The 17,532-nt window shown below is 37.8% G+C and overlaps 2 long non-coding RNA genes and 1 pseudogene across 2 annotated transcripts; 1 reads left to right on the plus strand and 2 right to left on the minus strand.

Annotated features, from left to right (window-relative positions):
* Positions 1-518: 518 nt before the first annotated feature.
* On the minus strand, positions 519-2,231 carry LOC122065673 (annotated as a pseudogene).
* Positions 2,232-3,738: 1,507 nt separating this feature from the next.
* LOC122091690 lies at positions 3,739-4,385 on the plus strand. The gene is made up of 2 exons (XR_006143993.1): positions 3,739-3,845; positions 3,973-4,385. It is a non-coding gene; the product is annotated as an uncharacterized LOC122091690 (long non-coding RNA).
* Positions 4,386-5,136: 751 nt separating this feature from the next.
* LOC122067205 lies at positions 5,137-5,685 on the minus strand. The gene is made up of 3 exons (XR_006136622.1): positions 5,628-5,685; positions 5,290-5,333; positions 5,137-5,195 (listed from the first exon to the last, which is right to left on the minus strand). It is a non-coding gene; the product is annotated as an uncharacterized LOC122067205 (long non-coding RNA).
* Positions 5,686-17,532: the final 11,847 nt, after the last annotated feature.

The raw sequence follows: 17,532 nt of genomic DNA on the forward strand, positions 1-17,532 counted from the left end.
AGAATTAGAATGGCAAATTTGTCAATATGGATTGAAATCGATCATGATTGATTCCGATCTAAGGATTGTACAGCTATCAATTCTAGAATTTTTGGCATTGGATTGTTGGGTTTACATTTGAAGGACCAATTCTAAGATTTTAGGGTTCAATTTCGGCCAATTTGGTTCCAAATGATAGATAGGCAAATATCAGTTTGATCACCGAGGAGTCGAAACCAAAAAAACCTTTGAGCTTTATCTCTTCCCATTTATTTGTATCATTTATCCCCTCCACATGGGACAAGAGGGAAGCATAGATCATATCCAAGAGATTCTTTTGCATCTTCAAAGGCACACTAAAGTTGCCACACCCTAGCTCTGATACCATTTATTGGGATATGGATTTTATCCTCTTTTTTTTATTAGAAAAATTCAGCCTTTTTCCTTTTCCAAAAGTTACACCTGAATTCTTGAATGATACAATGAATTAAATGGTAAAGAATGTTAACAAGTATCAGTATATATAATAGTGATTGCCATGAAGGTATTATGCCTATACCAACAATGATGCAAAGCAACGAACCATATAAATAGCACATAACTCTAATACCAGAGTCCAGAGCCAATCGGCAACCTACACATCCCCAGTCAAGCTTGTTACAATAATCTTACCAATGCTATGATCCTGATGTCTTCTACTTTCAAGCTATGTTATTGAAAAATCCTCACCTAGAGTCAAATCCTTGTTAAGAACATAACCAGTCTTCTTCAGCTTCATATGAAGATCATGGAGAACGGCATAGATCAGCTTAATCTCACTATGAGACTTATCACCAACCAAAAACACATGGACTCTATTCCCTACCTCAATCCAGCTACAACCAGGCTGTTTCTTCAACCCTTCATCCTTCGTCTTCAACCTCACTCGAGCAGCTTCTTTCCATTTCCCTGCTGAATCATATATGTTTGATAGCAACATGTAAGTCCCTGCATCATCTGGCTCCCTTGAACATTACACCCTGCAAGAAGAGCTCCTCGCACATTAGTAGATGGCTTAGTCCATGACTAATGCTCTATGAATCAAGCGCCTCCTTAAGCCTTCAGCTCGCCCGCAAAGATCAACTAAACAAGCATAATTGTATTCTCTTACATCAATGGATCTATCTTTCTTCAATCCCTCAATATACTTCATACCCTCATCCACCAAACCAGTGGCTGCAAGCGGAGAGCACCCCAACATAAGTGACATCTTCAGGTTTGAACTCGTATTTTTGCATTTCTTTGAACAGGTAGATCGCTTCTCTACCATAGCCATGGTGTCCATAGGCTGCAATTATTCCATTCCAAGACACAAACATCCCTTTGGCTTGTTCTATCGAACATATCTCTTGCAATGTCTATCTCCTCGTACTTAGAGTACATACTTATGAGGGCCGATTCTACAAGTGTACTATTCTGGAAAACTGTTCTGCTTATGATCTGATGGATTTGCCTTCCCTCACCAAGCCCTGCTAAATTGCTACAAGCACCTAATATTCTTACGAAGGTTCCTTGATTAGGCTTGATTCCGTCAGCCTGCATTACTGAGAAAACCTTTAAAGCTTACTAAATCTGCCCATCTTGAACATATCCAGTGATCATCTTGAACAGTTTCCTGGCTCTCCCTAGATCTTCATTCTGAATAAGGCCCATAATCATCGTATTCCAAGATGGAATGTCCCTCTCAGTCATTCTCTCAAACAAGTCTTGAGCTTCATCCAGTCTCAAATTTTGGGCATAACCAGTTATCATGGCATTCCAAGAAACAATATTCCGCTCAGGCATCTTACAAATAGAGCTCTTGCTTCATCAGACCTGCAATCATTGTTGTCCAAGATATAAAATCTCTTTCTGGCATCCAGTCAAAAAAGTCACACTGCTTCATCAATTCTTCCATGTTGAGCCATGGCTGTTATAATTGTGTTCCAAGAAACAACATTGCTATCAGGCATTTTCTGGAAAAATAGCTCAAAAGAAGAAACAATTCGACCATTCTGTGCATACCCAGAAATCATGATGTTCCAAGAGATGACATTCTTGTGAGACATCTGCCTAAAAGGCTCCTCTGCTCCTAAAATCTGGTTCAATTGGATATAGCCAGACAGCAGTGCTGGCCATGTAACAACATCCCGCATAGGCATTCGATCAAAGATTTGATGAGCCTCAGGCCAAACCGACCCATTGACACCCCTATGTGAGATAATTGCTTTCATGTAACCCCAACCCTTATCATATCAATTGATTAATATTAATTAGAATATTAATATTGATACCAATACGAATGGTCGATACCATCGATTTGATGTTAATACTGAAAATCGTGACCATATGAAACAAAGGCTTGTCAATCGGTGAGGTTGTGCCGGGTCAATCGGTCTTCCCACTTTAAGACCTCATATCATGATCGACACATTTACGTAATCAATCATCATAGGCTAGGTCGGTGTGGTGCTGATATTTTATTCAATTCATCTGTGGATTGCCCATATGGTTATGGCGAATTGGAGATTGTGTGGATAGACGTACAGTCTTAGGTTCGATTTTCCATCTGTGGATCTACGATTTAAGTGGAGACCGTGACGATGAATTGCTACTATAAAGCTATTAAGGCATTTATCTTTAACCAGACTCTAAATGAGCTGTAGCATTTAAACATGATTGACTAATTGGGGCTATTGATTGATAGGTCTCAATCGGATAACCATTGGATAGGATTTCAGATTTCCCCACATAAAATGACCGAATAACATTAAATCTGGGTTTAAGTCTGACACAATTAACAAGCGGGCTGAGCCCTGCTTTGGATTTTACCGATTGGGCTCGCTCGGGCCTGGAATTTACATCCCAGCAAACCCTCAGAAAGAAAAACAAACAAAACAGAAGTCTAAAGCATTTGGTATCGAAATCAAAATTCATTCTTTTATCCATTGTGAGAGGGAGAGAGAGTCAACATGGTTTTAGTGCATCGTATTGGATCCATGGTTCTAAGTATTGGTATCGGATAGTTTGTACTTGGTGATCCATAATGATTTGACATGTCTCTAATCATGATACTTAATCGATATCATATCAATTGAACGGTACGAATCAAGGGTAAAAAAGTCATAAAACCTGATTTTTTAAAAAAATAAATAAGAATATTTGTATCCGATATGGATGATCCAATACCTATTCTAATATCATTTCAGCTGTTGGGATGGTCAATACCCATTCTGATATCATGCATTAAAACCATGATTGAATACCTGGATTATAATCTTCCAGTCATTTCTTTCTGGGTTTTTCGGGTAAATCTATATTTCTTCTTGAAACTGGTCATGAGAGTTAATTTATATCATCAGAATATAGGAATGCGATCTACATTGATGTTTTGTCCAGTTTATTTTTTCTGCGTCAACTTTTGAAAAGAATCAATTTTCTTTTGTTAAAAATTCCCTTCGTCTTCTTCTTCTTTCTTTCTTTCATTTTTATTTTTTTATTTTATTTTATTTTTTTAACAATGCCAAGTTCTGAAAATCAGTGGCCTCACCATTTTGGTGATGGGTTCTGAAAATCAAGCCAAAAGCAGCTCCTGCAACCAAATTAAGATGTAATTGCAATAAGCAGCAATGTCCTTTGTTTGGCAGAAAGAACAGGATAGATAAATTCAATTGCTTTGATCCTAGAGATGGGTTAGATAGCCAGTGGTCATCCAGTTCAAATGCCAAGCTTTCTACTTGGTGGGTTTTGTTCAGGTTGCAATAAGACATCTTTGGATGCAGGATTTGCAAGAGATACTGATGAAGCTCAGGGATGAACATCGGTATTGCCTCTTCTGTGGATGTCAGGTAAGATGAACATTAACACTTCTACCTTCAGGATTTATCTATTATTGTCAGACATAGTAATCTAACTTGGAAGATTCAAAGAAAAGAAAATTCTGATTATTTTCCCTTCACTCTGTTTTTGTTTCAGTATGAATCAGTGGAGGCACTATTATCCAACTGTCCAGGAACTGATGAGGATGACCATTAAGCCTTGCTTCAACAAAACTCAGTGAGAGATACAAGTGGATTCTATAGCTCAAGTCAATCCCATGACCTCCTGGGACCTGCTACCACCACACTCCACTGAAGGATAAAACCACATACAGAAGTGCAGTCCAAGAATTGTTTGTGTCTTGGGGGGTGTAGTAATTGCTGTTAAACAAAGTGAAAGGGTTCTTTAACGGCTTCACCACAGCACAGCAATAGGGATTGTATACATTCAAAATCAAAATAAAATAGAAAGAAGAGTACCCATTCTCTCACTTGTTAACATAACATAATTTGTTGGTTCCTATTCTTGTTAATTAACTATCAGCAGTATGTGGAATTTATCCTGCGTCAAATCACAGTACAAATCATCAGCACTTTAGTATGTAATACAGAATGAATATTTGCTAAATCACTGGAGTTTGGCGATCCACATTTCACCCTCAGATCTCTTTATCCATCTCAGGTTGTGGCGACATGATTTATTCCTTACTGTTTTGTTTCAGGAGAGATCTGCTCTTACCCACTAAGATCAAGTTTTGGCAGAGACATTTTAATCAGCCATATACACTGACCATACAAGTACTGTAAAGTGAAAAGACCACTCCACAAGATTGAGATGTCCAACAATTTAAGTTAATACACGCAATAACATACCACAGCATGTCTAAGTGATCATGTAGGAGAGTGTAACGATTGTTAGTGAGAACAATAACAGAGACGCAGAGCAGAAGAACAAAGAAAGCGAAGGCAAAGGGGTATTTCCTCTCCTTTATGAGACTCTGAATCGATGGTTCCATTATGAACCTCCTTTAAAGAATATCTGATCCTTCAAAGAGGCTTCTCAAGAGACAGAAATGAAGAGCAGAAAACATACAAAGAGATCAGGATCAAGAACAAGCATGGACGAAGAAACTGATGAATCATCATTGGCTGTTTCACCATAGAAGAAGAAAAAGAAGAAGAAAAAGAAGAAGAAGAAGAAGAAGAACAAAAAATGGAAACCGAATTTCCATAATATTAAGAACACGCATACGAAGAACAAAAAAATCACATAAGAATCGAAATCTAACCTTAAATCAAGCTTCGATTCTAGTTCTTCAAACCTTGGAGTCGATCGTCTGATTTGGAAATAGGGTAAACCCTAGATATGAAGTTTACAACCTGAAAAATAGAAACCGAACTTCAATAATCTTAATAAAACACAAATGTAGCCCAAGAATACAAAGAAGAATACATAGAAGAGGGGAAATCTCACCTTCAATCAACTCGATTTTAGGTGTTCTTCTCAGATGCGAGCATCTGTCATGGACAGAGGGTAAATATGAGAAACCCTAAACACAATAAAAGAAGAAGAAAAAGGGAAGGAAGAAAGAAGAAAAATAAGAAGAAGAAGAAGAAGAAGAAAACGAAGACGAAGACGAAGACGAAGACGAAGAGGAAGAGGAAGAGGAAGAAGAAGAAGAAGAAGACGAGGAAGAAGAAGAAGATGAGCGGAAGAAGACGAAGACGAGAAAGCAGAGGAAGAAGAGGAAGAAGAAGAAGAAGAAGAAGAAGAAGAAGAAGAAGAAGAAGAAGACCATTATCACGATTTACCTGTTGCTTCACCCGTCGCTTTGTTTCAGGGAGAACCTCGGTCGGACTTCACAGTCTGAGAATCGCAGGAAACCGTGGAAATGAACTCCAGTTGAATCCATGTCTTTTATACGAACCCAATAAATCGTGACTCGATTCCGGATTAACCTATTGAGGTTGATTCGGATGAATCATGGATTTTAGTTGAAATCCCTGATTCTACTGGCCACCACGACTCCGAATCGATTTTTCACAAAAATGAACCAAACGGTTTAAATTTAATGGGAAACTGATTCCCTGGGATCTGGTCCGATGGATAAATCGAACCAAACGCCCCCTTAAGGTTCCATTTGATTTTGTTTCTCAAATGTGTTTTTTCATTTTTCCGTTCTGAGAAACGGAAAAACACCAATTTTTCTGTTTGATTTTTCTGTTCTATTTCACTTATTTATAAAAATAAAAATAAAAATTTATGTCTACTTTTGTTCCAAGAAACATGAATGAAGAAACACCTCTGACTTGCTCTTCTGTTTCTTGAAACAAAAAAGTGGGGGAAAATTCATTAAAATCCGATAAAGTCATGACCTCCCAAAACCCTTCGCACAAAAAACCCGATAGAAATGGCAGTACTCCATATCTGGCGCTCAAGTCTCTGCAACTCTTGCTGAGAATCTCCTATGTCGGCGACTCCATGGGGATGATCTCCCATTGCAGATGTCGCTGCAAATCTGAAGATTCCATGCAACTCCTCCGTTCAGGTTGGGGCTCCTCCATCGTCGTTCAAGTCGTCAAGTTCTTGAGGTTTTGAAGCTCGAAGGTGTCTCAAGCTCCTTAAGGTCCCTTGCAACTCCTCTCTCATCGTTCAGTGTATTCCAAAGTTCCTGCAAGGTAAAATTTCGTTAAACCCTAATTTCTTCACTGATTCCAACACTGTAATGGTGGGGATTTGGGAAATAGAGGAGTTCGTCAAATCAAAACTAGACTAATGAAAATCCCAAATGGGAAACTAGATCAAGAAGAGATCTCAATAGTTTTGGAACAAACTCCTTCAATCTAAGACGTCTTTATTTTCTTCCTAAGAACAGAGACAGAAGAGGGATTCTGCCTCAATAAGAGGAGTGACGTGATTCTGGATCGCATGCTTTTCAGCAGGTCAGTTACTATTTGTTGAATCGCACCACCCTCAACTGAAAAATCCTTGGGTCCATTGAATCAAACTAGTTAGGGATACGCAACATGAGCACTCTTCCGGAAACAGGTCTATGCCGAAGGAAATAGTTTGTGGCCAAGCTTCTCACCACTGACCTCCACCATAAGAGGGTGATTCCAAGTGTTTCTACACTTTGATTGAATGAAAAAACCTGCCGTGTTTTAAATCAAAAAAAGTGCACAAAATCACTATTGGGTCAAGTAAGGCATGCATCCTTGTGCTTTGATTGAATAAAAAAGCCTCAGTAGTTTAATGGGCATTGTCAAATTTTCTATTCACTAATTACTGGGGAAGTCAAGAGCTAGCATGGTCCATGATCAGATGCTTAGATAGGATAATTAACATAAAAGAGAAAAGAAGTCTCTTAAACAATACCATGGGTAGGCAGACCAGACTCCTATAAAGGAATAGGGAAGCTCATCCCTTGTTCATTTCCAAGATACCATGGGACCCAAGTCTTGTCTTTTTGAGTTTCTAAAGGCTACAGGGAAGGCATCCTTTAGCCTGATTGAATGCAAAACCTTCTATTTAATGTTCTATTCACTTGTGAAAAATGATGTCAACATGTTCCAGTAGGGATCTTACACATGTTAATTTGTAGAAGACCTCATTTGCATTTCTCCATATCTATTACAATCAAATTTAATGTTAATCTCTTCGCGCTTCCTTAGAACTGATGTCTCTGATGCTGGTTAGTATCACTTCACTAGTTCTGTTTCTATATTCTAAGAATGAGTTTCAAACTCTAGTTCTTGGGCTGAGAACTATTTACCACATTGTAGCAGTATCCATGGTTTATCTATGTTCTTGGGTTTCGTCTCACTTCCTTTCTCTTTTCTTGCAACTAGATGTAGACGTACTGGTTTAAACTTTTAGTTTTAGAGCCTTTCTTCATGAGACAATTGTTATTCTTGTGATCTTGGCAGAACTTATTCTTGGTTGAAGTTTGTAACCTATGACTTGACTGATTGATTTCAGTTGTTATTTTGTATTTCCATGGAAATTTCATTGGGTTAATGCTATAACACAATTATTTTGGGGCAATGTGTGGGGAACCAATGGCTGCTTGATAGCAGCAACTTCCAAAGTGATATCCAAAATATAATTTCATCAAAGAGGTTTTCTTCAATTTCTACTGTGAATGTTTTTCATGATCTAACTAGAATGATTATTTTGCATTTTAGCATTTTCTGAGATGAGGTGATTAATAGAATTCAAGAATGTTAAGAGCAGCAATCTCTGGATAATGATACTGGTGTAAACTTGTGTAAACAACAGAAGCATGGAGAATGGCCCAAATCAATAGATTATGTAGCAAATGGGTAACCTACTTGGATAGCATGTGTAATATTGTTACTACTATGGTGAGAGATGCAAATCCTCCAAGTATGATTATATACATTACATCTTAGAATTAAGGGAAAAGGACAGGAATGCTAGCGTAGTACCTAGGAATTAGGAATGCTAGCGGGTTATTAGTCATTGGATTTGTTCATCCTAAATGTAACCGTTGAATGGAGGTAACAAATCCAAACTCTCACTCCACCGTTGCTATACCTTTTTTCTCCCTCTCTTTCTCTCTCCCCACCCCTGCAACCTGCAACTGTGTTGTACCACTCTTCAATGGGTCGCTTCTCATTCCAAGGGAGAATGCCCTGAAGCATGGTTGAACGAGTAATAATCTCGCTCTCTCTCTCTCCCCCTCTCTCTCTCTCTCTCTCTCTCTCTATATCTATATATATATATATATATATATATAGTAGCCTTTGATTTCACTCCCTTTATTTGGATCTACAAGGACGGCCACGTCGAGACGCTTGTAGAAATTGAAACCGTTCCCACCCTACACTCGATCCCCAAACCATTATCTCTTCCAAGGACGTCGTCATTCAACCGAAAATCGGTGTCGCCGAACGGCTTTTCATCCCCAAGATCACCGACCCTTTTTCCTTTTTCTCCCCTCAATTTCAAAGGATGGTCTCACTTAACAAAAAAAAAAAAAAAAACAATTATCAAAGGAGTGAAGGCCACCGGCCCTTTAGACCAGAAATTTCCACTCCTCTGAAACCAATGTCTCCACACGGATTTTCATTCCCAAGGTCACTAACCATATTTTTCTTTTTGTCCTCTCAATTTCAAAGGATGGTACTTTAAAAAAAAAATCAAAGTGAAGATCACCGACCCTTTTGATCGAAAAGTTCCACTCCTCGTCTATATCCCAGGCGAAGCCTTTTGTATTGATACCCCCTTTTCCCCTATGTACAATAGTTACGTATCATCTTTAGTGGCCGAGGCTAACATAGTCGCAGTGTCTATCCACTACAGGAGAGCCCCCAAAAACCTTCTACACATCGCCTACGATGATTCGTGGGTCGCTATTCAATTGATCGCTTCTCATTCCAAGGAGACAGCTCTGAAGTGTGGTTAAATGAGTACGTAGATCTGAGTAGAGTTTCTACTGTTGGAGACAGCGTCGACGGAAAAATTGCCCATAATACACTGGTAGTTTATCGTTGGTCGAAGTCTCTATGGTCACCGCTCGCTGGTTGCCCATCGCTAGTCAGTTGCTCGATGAATTGGGAGGGGAGACGGTTGGGGTGAACGATGGATTTGGGGTGGGAGCGGGAGAGGGAGAAGGACACGCCGAGGTGGGTTGTAGTTAATTTGTGAAGAAGATGATGAAGGGAGAGAGCCGGAGTCAGAGATGGAGAGGTAGATGGAGCCGGATGCGGAGAAGTAGAAGAAGAGATATGGTAGAGTGCTAGTGGTGGGCAGGTTATGGTAGACAACATTCATCTAATGGATGAGATTGCTTATGTTTCATCTAATGGTCAATAAGTGATAGCATTCCTAATTCTTAGGTACTACGCTAGCATACCTATCCCTTCCTAGAATTAAATGAACAGATGACTTCACTCCTTGTTTGGACATTTGGAATAGCATCAACTTTTCAAGGCTTCCACAATTAAATTCCCATCACAGTCTATACAGAAAAGAACAGAGCATTGTTGATAGTGCAACAAAAATATTGGGGCTTATTTCAACCAAAATAAGAACTTTAAAAGCTGACCATGTGGATCTACTTTTGTGGAAAATAAAACAGTTCATGGTTGATCTCCTGTGCTAATCAGCCTAATCCTCTTGTTTGTTTACATCTTTTTTTTCCTTTGTATGATAGTGTTTGTTTGCTTCTTTTGTACTTCAATTTGTTACTATCCATCATTGAAATTAGTACTGTCTAGTCTATTCTTGCAAGCTTCAACCTTGCTTTGCTTATAATAATAAGCATCAAAGCAAGTAAAACCATGCATGATGAAGGTTAGAGGACAGAATTCTTGCCTTTGGCTATATCACTTAAGTGATGGGTCAATTCAAGCAATATCAAGGGACTGTATGATTTGGCACTATAGTAATGGGTCTGAAAAAAAAAAAAATTAGAACATTTCACAAAATTTTCATCTTCTAAAAATTCATTTTTTGGGGGTGAAAGTGTAGCTAAGCTTGTCTCCATAGTAGGCATCTGTATTTCAAGTGATTCATTTCTAAAGAGATTTTCTTTTGTCATTGTTGAATTCCAATCTGTTATTGTGAGCTGATGATTCTTAACTTCTACATGATTAATGTTTCCTTATTCGTTCAACATGCGTTTCACATTTGTGTACGTGGGCTAGGAAGGTAGTGCACATGATGCTCGGGTTTTTGAAGAGGCGAGATCAAATGCTTCCTTAGGTTTTCCTCATCCTCATCCTCATCCAGATAATTCACAACAAACAAATCACTTGTACGTTAAGTGTTTTTTAGACTAATATACTTGTATAAATGTTATCCATAATACTTGAAGGCAAATATTATGCTATGGATTTAGGTTACGCAAGCCAACTTGGGTATTTGACACCTTTTTTAGGAGAAAGGTATCACCTATCAGATTTAGTGGGGAGAGAAGGGGTGCAAGAACGTCGAAAGAGTTGTTCAACCACAGACATTCCTCCTTACGGAATGTTATTGAAAGAACCTTTGGTGTATTGAAGAATAGATTCCAAATCTTATAAAAAATGAAGGGTTACCGTATGGAGGACCAAGCCAGCATCGTAGTTGTATGTTGCGGGCTTCACAACTACATCAAAGAACAAGCTATTAAAGATGATCTTTTTGATAAATATGGTTGTGAACAGACTGTAATTGATCAACTAAATCCTCCTAATCATCAAGATTTCATTACTCCAACTACAAGTACAAATCAGAGAGAAGCAAGACAGATGTCAATGTTGAGGATAAATATAGCAAATCAAATGGCTATATCAAAGGGAATGCCTATGATTCCAATTGATGGATCTAGATGTTTTGATTTTAATGACTTTATGTTAGTTGCTACCATTAATGATTTTATGTTAGCTGTTAGAGTATATATGTTACGTAATAGAAAACTCTATGTTCTATTTACTTATGTCACATTTAAAAAGATATTCCCTAGTGAATCTCTATCACATTGGATTTTTTCATTTTAATCCTGTATCAAATGTCTTCCCTTTTGTCAAAATTCTAATGGCATAACTGTAATTAATGATACATGCATAAGAAACCGATTCCAGAAACATGTGAAATCAAACACCATTTTCTAATGAAAATGTTTCTTGAAACGGAAAAATCAAACACTTTTTTGAAGTAAAAAATGGTTTATTGGAACAGAAACAGATTTTCCCATTTCTGCTGTTTCTAGACACAGAAACAGCGGAAACAAAATCAAACGGGCCCTAAGCCTACATAGTTGGAAGTGCAACTGTTGTAGTGACCTCACACAACACCTTTGGACTGCCACTCAAGCCTCCTTTCTTTACTGCCCAGTTGGACCAGACCTGTGGGAAGTGCAGATGCTAGTGACTCCGCAATGCTCAAATATCCCTTGGCAACGGTGATGCTCACCTGGGAACTCAAGGTAATCCAAACCATGGGCAACAAGGATCTCCGTGAAGGAACTGTTGGTGAAGAGATGCAGAGAGAGAGAGAGAGAGAGAGAGAGAGAGCAAGTGGAGGAGGGAGGAGCATTCCAAGGAGGAACGGGGGAGCGATCGGCCTTGTGCTGCAGATTCACCTGAATCGAATCAGATCAACAAGAGAGAAACGCTCCACAAAGTTCACAGCCAGGAGTGCGATGGTGGGTCGTGAAGGGTACAGGGATAGATGAGTGGTGGTGAATCATGAGTGATGCAATGGAGATGGATTGACCATCTAAGATGCTTCTCGTCCCATCTGGTGATTAACAACGTGCGAACGAACGAAGAACAAAGCCTGCAAAATAAAAAGCTCAAAAATTTGGCGAGGGAGAGAGATGGGAGGGAGGAAAGGTTAGTTCGGGGAGCTTCCACAAAGGAGATAAATGTTTGAGGAGATGATTTTGGGGAAAATTGATTGTGGTCAATGACGATTTAACCCTTTATTACGAAATTTTGTATAAATTTTTATTTATTTATTTATTTTTATTTAATTTTGAAATGGAATGTGATTTTACTTAATTAACTCCCAAACTTTATTTCTAATTACTCATTTATTATGGTTTTAAGAGGGTATTTGACATCTTGTTATGTTTGGATAAATAATAGACCATTGTTATGTTAATAATTTCCCAAACATAATTTATACCTCCTAGCAAGGATTAAAGTATCGGTATCGGTCGCTGTATCGGTCGATCAAAATTAAGATACGTATCGGAGGGTATCGTATCGTATCGGAGATACGCTAAGATACGTTAAAGATACGCACATAAATGGATAGGGAACACATTTTTATACACTTTTGCATAAAAAAACAGTTAAAAAAAGTTATATATAACATGTAGAATGCATAAATACTTAAGTGGAGGGTATCGTATTGATAGACAAATATATTGAGTTGAAAATGTTCAAAATGATGAGGGTATGGTATTGATAGACAAATATATTTTTTTGAGAAAAATCAAAATTTTCCATGGAAGTTGTAGAACACTTGTTTTTACATAACATATAAAAAATCTAAACATTTTTAATCATTGAGCATGAGTAGATCTAAGAAATTTGAAATAAATTGAAACCCTCATTTTCTCTTGAAAAAAGTTTGTAAATCCTTATAAATCCAATGATTTCATGTAACAATGATGCACAAAATGTGATTCTAAGTATGATGAACTAGGGGTGTCAATTCGTGGCCCGAACCGACTAAACCGATCGGGACCGACCGTTTATTAAACATGTCGGGCTTGAGCCCGGACCGTTTATAAACGTGTCGGGCTTGAGCCCGGACCGTTTATTAAACGTGTCGGGCTTGAGCCCGGACCGTTTATTAAACGTGTCGGGCTTGAGCCCGGCCCGTTTATAAACGGTCGGTCTTGGTTTTGCTACTTGGACCGTCGGGCGCCAGACCGAGACCGACCGTTTAACACCCGATCGAGACCGGCCTATTGTGCACTGGCCTAGCCCGACCCTTTAATGATTGTAGAATACCTATTTTACCCCCCAAATTAGAAAGTAAAAAACTAAAAAGTAAAAACATGTTCATATTTTAAATAATGGTTATATTTGGTATCATTTATTAATTTATTGTCATTTTTTTGGGTTTGCATGAGTGGGCCGGAATATAAGAGCACATTTTAAAGAGGGTCCGTTTAAAAATCGGTTAAAGCCCGTTTAACATTAAACATGTCCGTAGCCCAATTAAGGCCCGACTAAAGCCCGATTAAGGTGGCCCAATTATAGCCCGAGGCCGACCGACCGAATATAAAGTGTACCATGCCCTCAATAACTAAGCCCGATTAGTTAAATGGGCGGACACGGTGTAGCCTTTGAAAGTCTTTAAGCCCGATTAAGCCCGATAGACCCGACCGGTTGACACCCCTATGATGAACCTTAGATTTGTAAAAAAACTTGAAAATCTAAGGTTAAAGTTGAAAAAAGTGAGTAAAGATTCAAGAACTTAATATTCAAAATTTTCAACTTTCAAGTTCAAGGTTCTTCTTGGACTATGTTTTTCTCCTTCTTTGAACCATTCACTTCGACAATGTTTCTTTCAATCTACCATTTGAGTCTCCAAAAAGGTGTGTGAATCAAAGGGGAAGAAAGAAGAGAAATATAGAAAACTATTGGTGAGAGTTTGAAGTGTTTGTTCAAACAATAAAAGGCACATTCACGGGAATTTTCATATTTTCAGTCGATACGTACCGATACGGTACCGATACAGTACGATACGGCTCGATACTGCACGATACGGTCGATACATACCGATACGTACCGATACTCTCGGGAATTTCAGATTTTCAAAAGTTCGTATCGTAGAGTATCGTACGTATCGGTACCGATATGGTACGGTACGATACCGATACGTACGATACAGCGATACGTAAAAGGGGGCCCAAAATTCCCCGTAACGTATCGGTATGTATCGTGCCGATGCCTACCGATACGGATACGTATCGGCCGATACGGATACGTATCGGCCGATACGGCACGATACGCACCGATACTTAAAACCATGCCTCCTAGTTTTGTAATTCTTTTTCCTATCTCGTAGATCTAAGAAATTATCCCTTTTAAAAGTATTATTTGGTGAGTCATTTGTGTACCTCAGAGACTCTTCCCTTGATGATTGTAATCCTATTGTTTTCTGTTAACATTTGATAGCGGAGATTTTATTGGGCTAGAGCCTCATGATTTTGACATTCACATTAAAGGGTTTTTCATGTAAAATATTATAATTTTTTTTTCTTGCTTTGATTTCTATTATGATGTACGTAACTGTCATGGGACTTGTGTGATTACTATTCATGATTACTATTCACAATTACTGTGCACATATATTGTTGTACTACTATTTTCTTTACATGTAGGTGGGAAATAAGTTTTTATTCTCAACATAATGTAAGGCTATGTTTGGTAGCCAAGAGAAGAAAAGAAAAGAAAAAAAGACTCTAGAAAAGAAAATAAAAGAAAAGAAAAGAAATGGTCAGAAAATAAGAAGAGTATGTATGTTTGGTTACCAAGAGAAGAAAAGAAAAGAAAAGAAAAAAAATAAAAAAATTTTGAATTTTAAAAGAGAGATAGACACATAGGAAATCATTATGTAATCATTCATTTTTGTCTTATTATGTTTTCAAATTTTCTCATGTTTTCTTGTGTTTTTGGCAAGAAAATTTTTTGAAGAGCAAAAGAAAATTTCACAATTTCCAAGAAGAATTTTGAATTTGAAAAGGGGAATCTTCTCTTGGGTGAAGACATACCAAGTGCAAAGAAAAATTCTTAACCCAGGGAAAAAAGTACAAAAAGTGTACTCTTTTCTTTTCTTTTCTTTTCTTCTCTTGGCTACCAAACACAGCCTAAGTAAAAAAAGAAAATAAACCTATAAGTGACCTAGCTAAAACCTACTTGTTAATATTCACACATATGTGCACTACTTGATGCTTGTGAAAACCGTTTACCAATGAACAAAACACTCCCCCTTTCTTTGTTTCTAAGACGAATACAATAGAATAGATGAATTGAAATCTTTATCTTTCATTGTAAACAACAACATTTTCATTAATAGAAACTCACATGATTGTGTAAAGGGTACTCTACTCTAATCATATAACTTGAAACAATTTGACTTCTAAGGAAAATTTATTCTTGCATTGTGGTTAAAGGAAAAGTATATTTATATAGGGTCATAAATGCTCTGTCCCCCTATAGTACCTAGTCGATGATGCCCCTTGAATACTCCTTGATACCCTACACACTTCTCCCTTGACTGCAGATAAAGGAATACTACCTACCACATCTAATGCCTCAAGATAGGTATGTCAAATCTAATAAAAAAATTATTAGAAAGCTTAGGGGTTCTAGGTGTAATTTACGTTTGTTAAACCTAAAGAGTTCTATTGTTTTAACAGTGTTTTTTGGATATGAAAACCATTATTGATATGTGTTTGAGTGTTCTAACATTTGTGTTGATGATATGTAAAAAAGCAAATAAATCCATTTAGCTTCAATTCCCATGGGCCATCTTGCCATCATATGGAAACAATTATTCTTGGAGAAAATTTTTCTACACCAGTAGTGTAGGGTTCAACCACCATCATAGAGTCCTAAAACATCCCCATATTGGACGAAGTTGAGAAAACCGTCACCTTGTTATGCAATAGCCCCTCCAACCTATCTAAAATCGATGGTCAATGGATTCTCTTTTACCATGGCTTAAAGAAAACTTTATCCAATATTCGGTGTCAAATCTTTCTCTTAATAATGTCTACGTCAATGCTTCTCATAGTTAGAAAATTAAGTTTTCTAACTCGAATCACCAATAAGAAAAACTCGGTGTGAGGACAATAGGTTTCACAGACCTCTCATTGTGAAAAGAGTGGTATAGGTCAGAAGACTAGGAGTCAGTAACTAGATAAGGGTGTAGGATCTATAACTTAAAAAAAAAAAAAAATGACTCCATCCAAACTGTCTAATCATAGGTTAGAGTTCGTGTTAGGTTGTGATCTGAGGAAGGTGTTAGGCACCTCGATCCACCTAATGAAAACTGGACTTCAACCTTAGGTATTCACACATTATGTATGAGCCGGCTAGGTTTGATTATACTAAACATGCATGTACATATAAAATTAAAGAAATATGACCAAAATACGAAAAATGAAAAGAGGATTAAATCCACACCCGTATACAGTTGTATTGCATGGTTAATATATGAAATTTAAAACAAGTATCCTTCAATAGTAGAAAAATCAAGACAAAATCTAATTTAGCATTCCTTTTATTAAAAAGGACAAGACTATCCCTATTATGTTGTCATCAAACAAGGTATGGTATCATCAACATGTGGACATGGAGGTTGGGATCATAGAGATGGAAATATCTTGGAAGCAGGAATATAAAAATCATATCACATCTCATCATACATGGGGAATAAAATATAGCATGTGATATAAACAAGTGAAATCTCATCAGTAATAATTTATGATGCATGATAACAAAAATTAAACACATAGTCCATGATGCTCATGATGCAGTTCATTTATTTTATTATTCACTTAACAATACAACTAAGTCTGGTAAATGCCACTATGGCACATTAGGCTATATCCCTCGTCTCGGAACTACCATCGACTACGCAGGGATACAAACATAGTCGTGAATCGAAGCCTGCCATTCCCCGTATTCGTCCATGGGTTACCAAGCAAACCCTTGATAACCCCCTCCTGGCTGTCATGGTAGCAGTACCAATCATCAGTCATGCCTGACAAGTTTTCACCTCCGGCAACAATCATATCATACCATGGGTGTGACATTTCTGAAAGGTACATCGAACATACCATAATGGGTTATCCAACACCTTAACCCCTGTTGGTAAGGGTTCGTAGCATAGGAAGTGATACCTAACCACATATATGCTACATGCCTTCATAATGATACAATTAGAATGAATTATAGAATACCGATAACGCATCGGCCACAAAGTGTAATCTATCTTCAAATACAGTCTCAAGTACATGATACCGGTAATACATCCGCCACAAAGTGTAACCCATAACCGTTTACCTAATCTAGTATGCATATAATAGTTGAGTATGGACTACGCAACATCGGTACCAATCGTTGGCCACGAAGTGTATCCATTTTCAAATGTAGTCCTGGAGCACACGATATCAGTAACACATCGGTCACAAGGTGTAATCCGCGACTACAACTAACTCTAATGCATATAATCAATGCA

This window comes from Macadamia integrifolia, chromosome 2 (assembly GCF_013358625.1).
Source record: "Macadamia integrifolia cultivar HAES 741 chromosome 2, SCU_Mint_v3, whole genome shotgun sequence".
Classification (NCBI taxonomy): domain Eukaryota; kingdom Viridiplantae; phylum Streptophyta; class Magnoliopsida; order Proteales; family Proteaceae; genus Macadamia; species Macadamia integrifolia.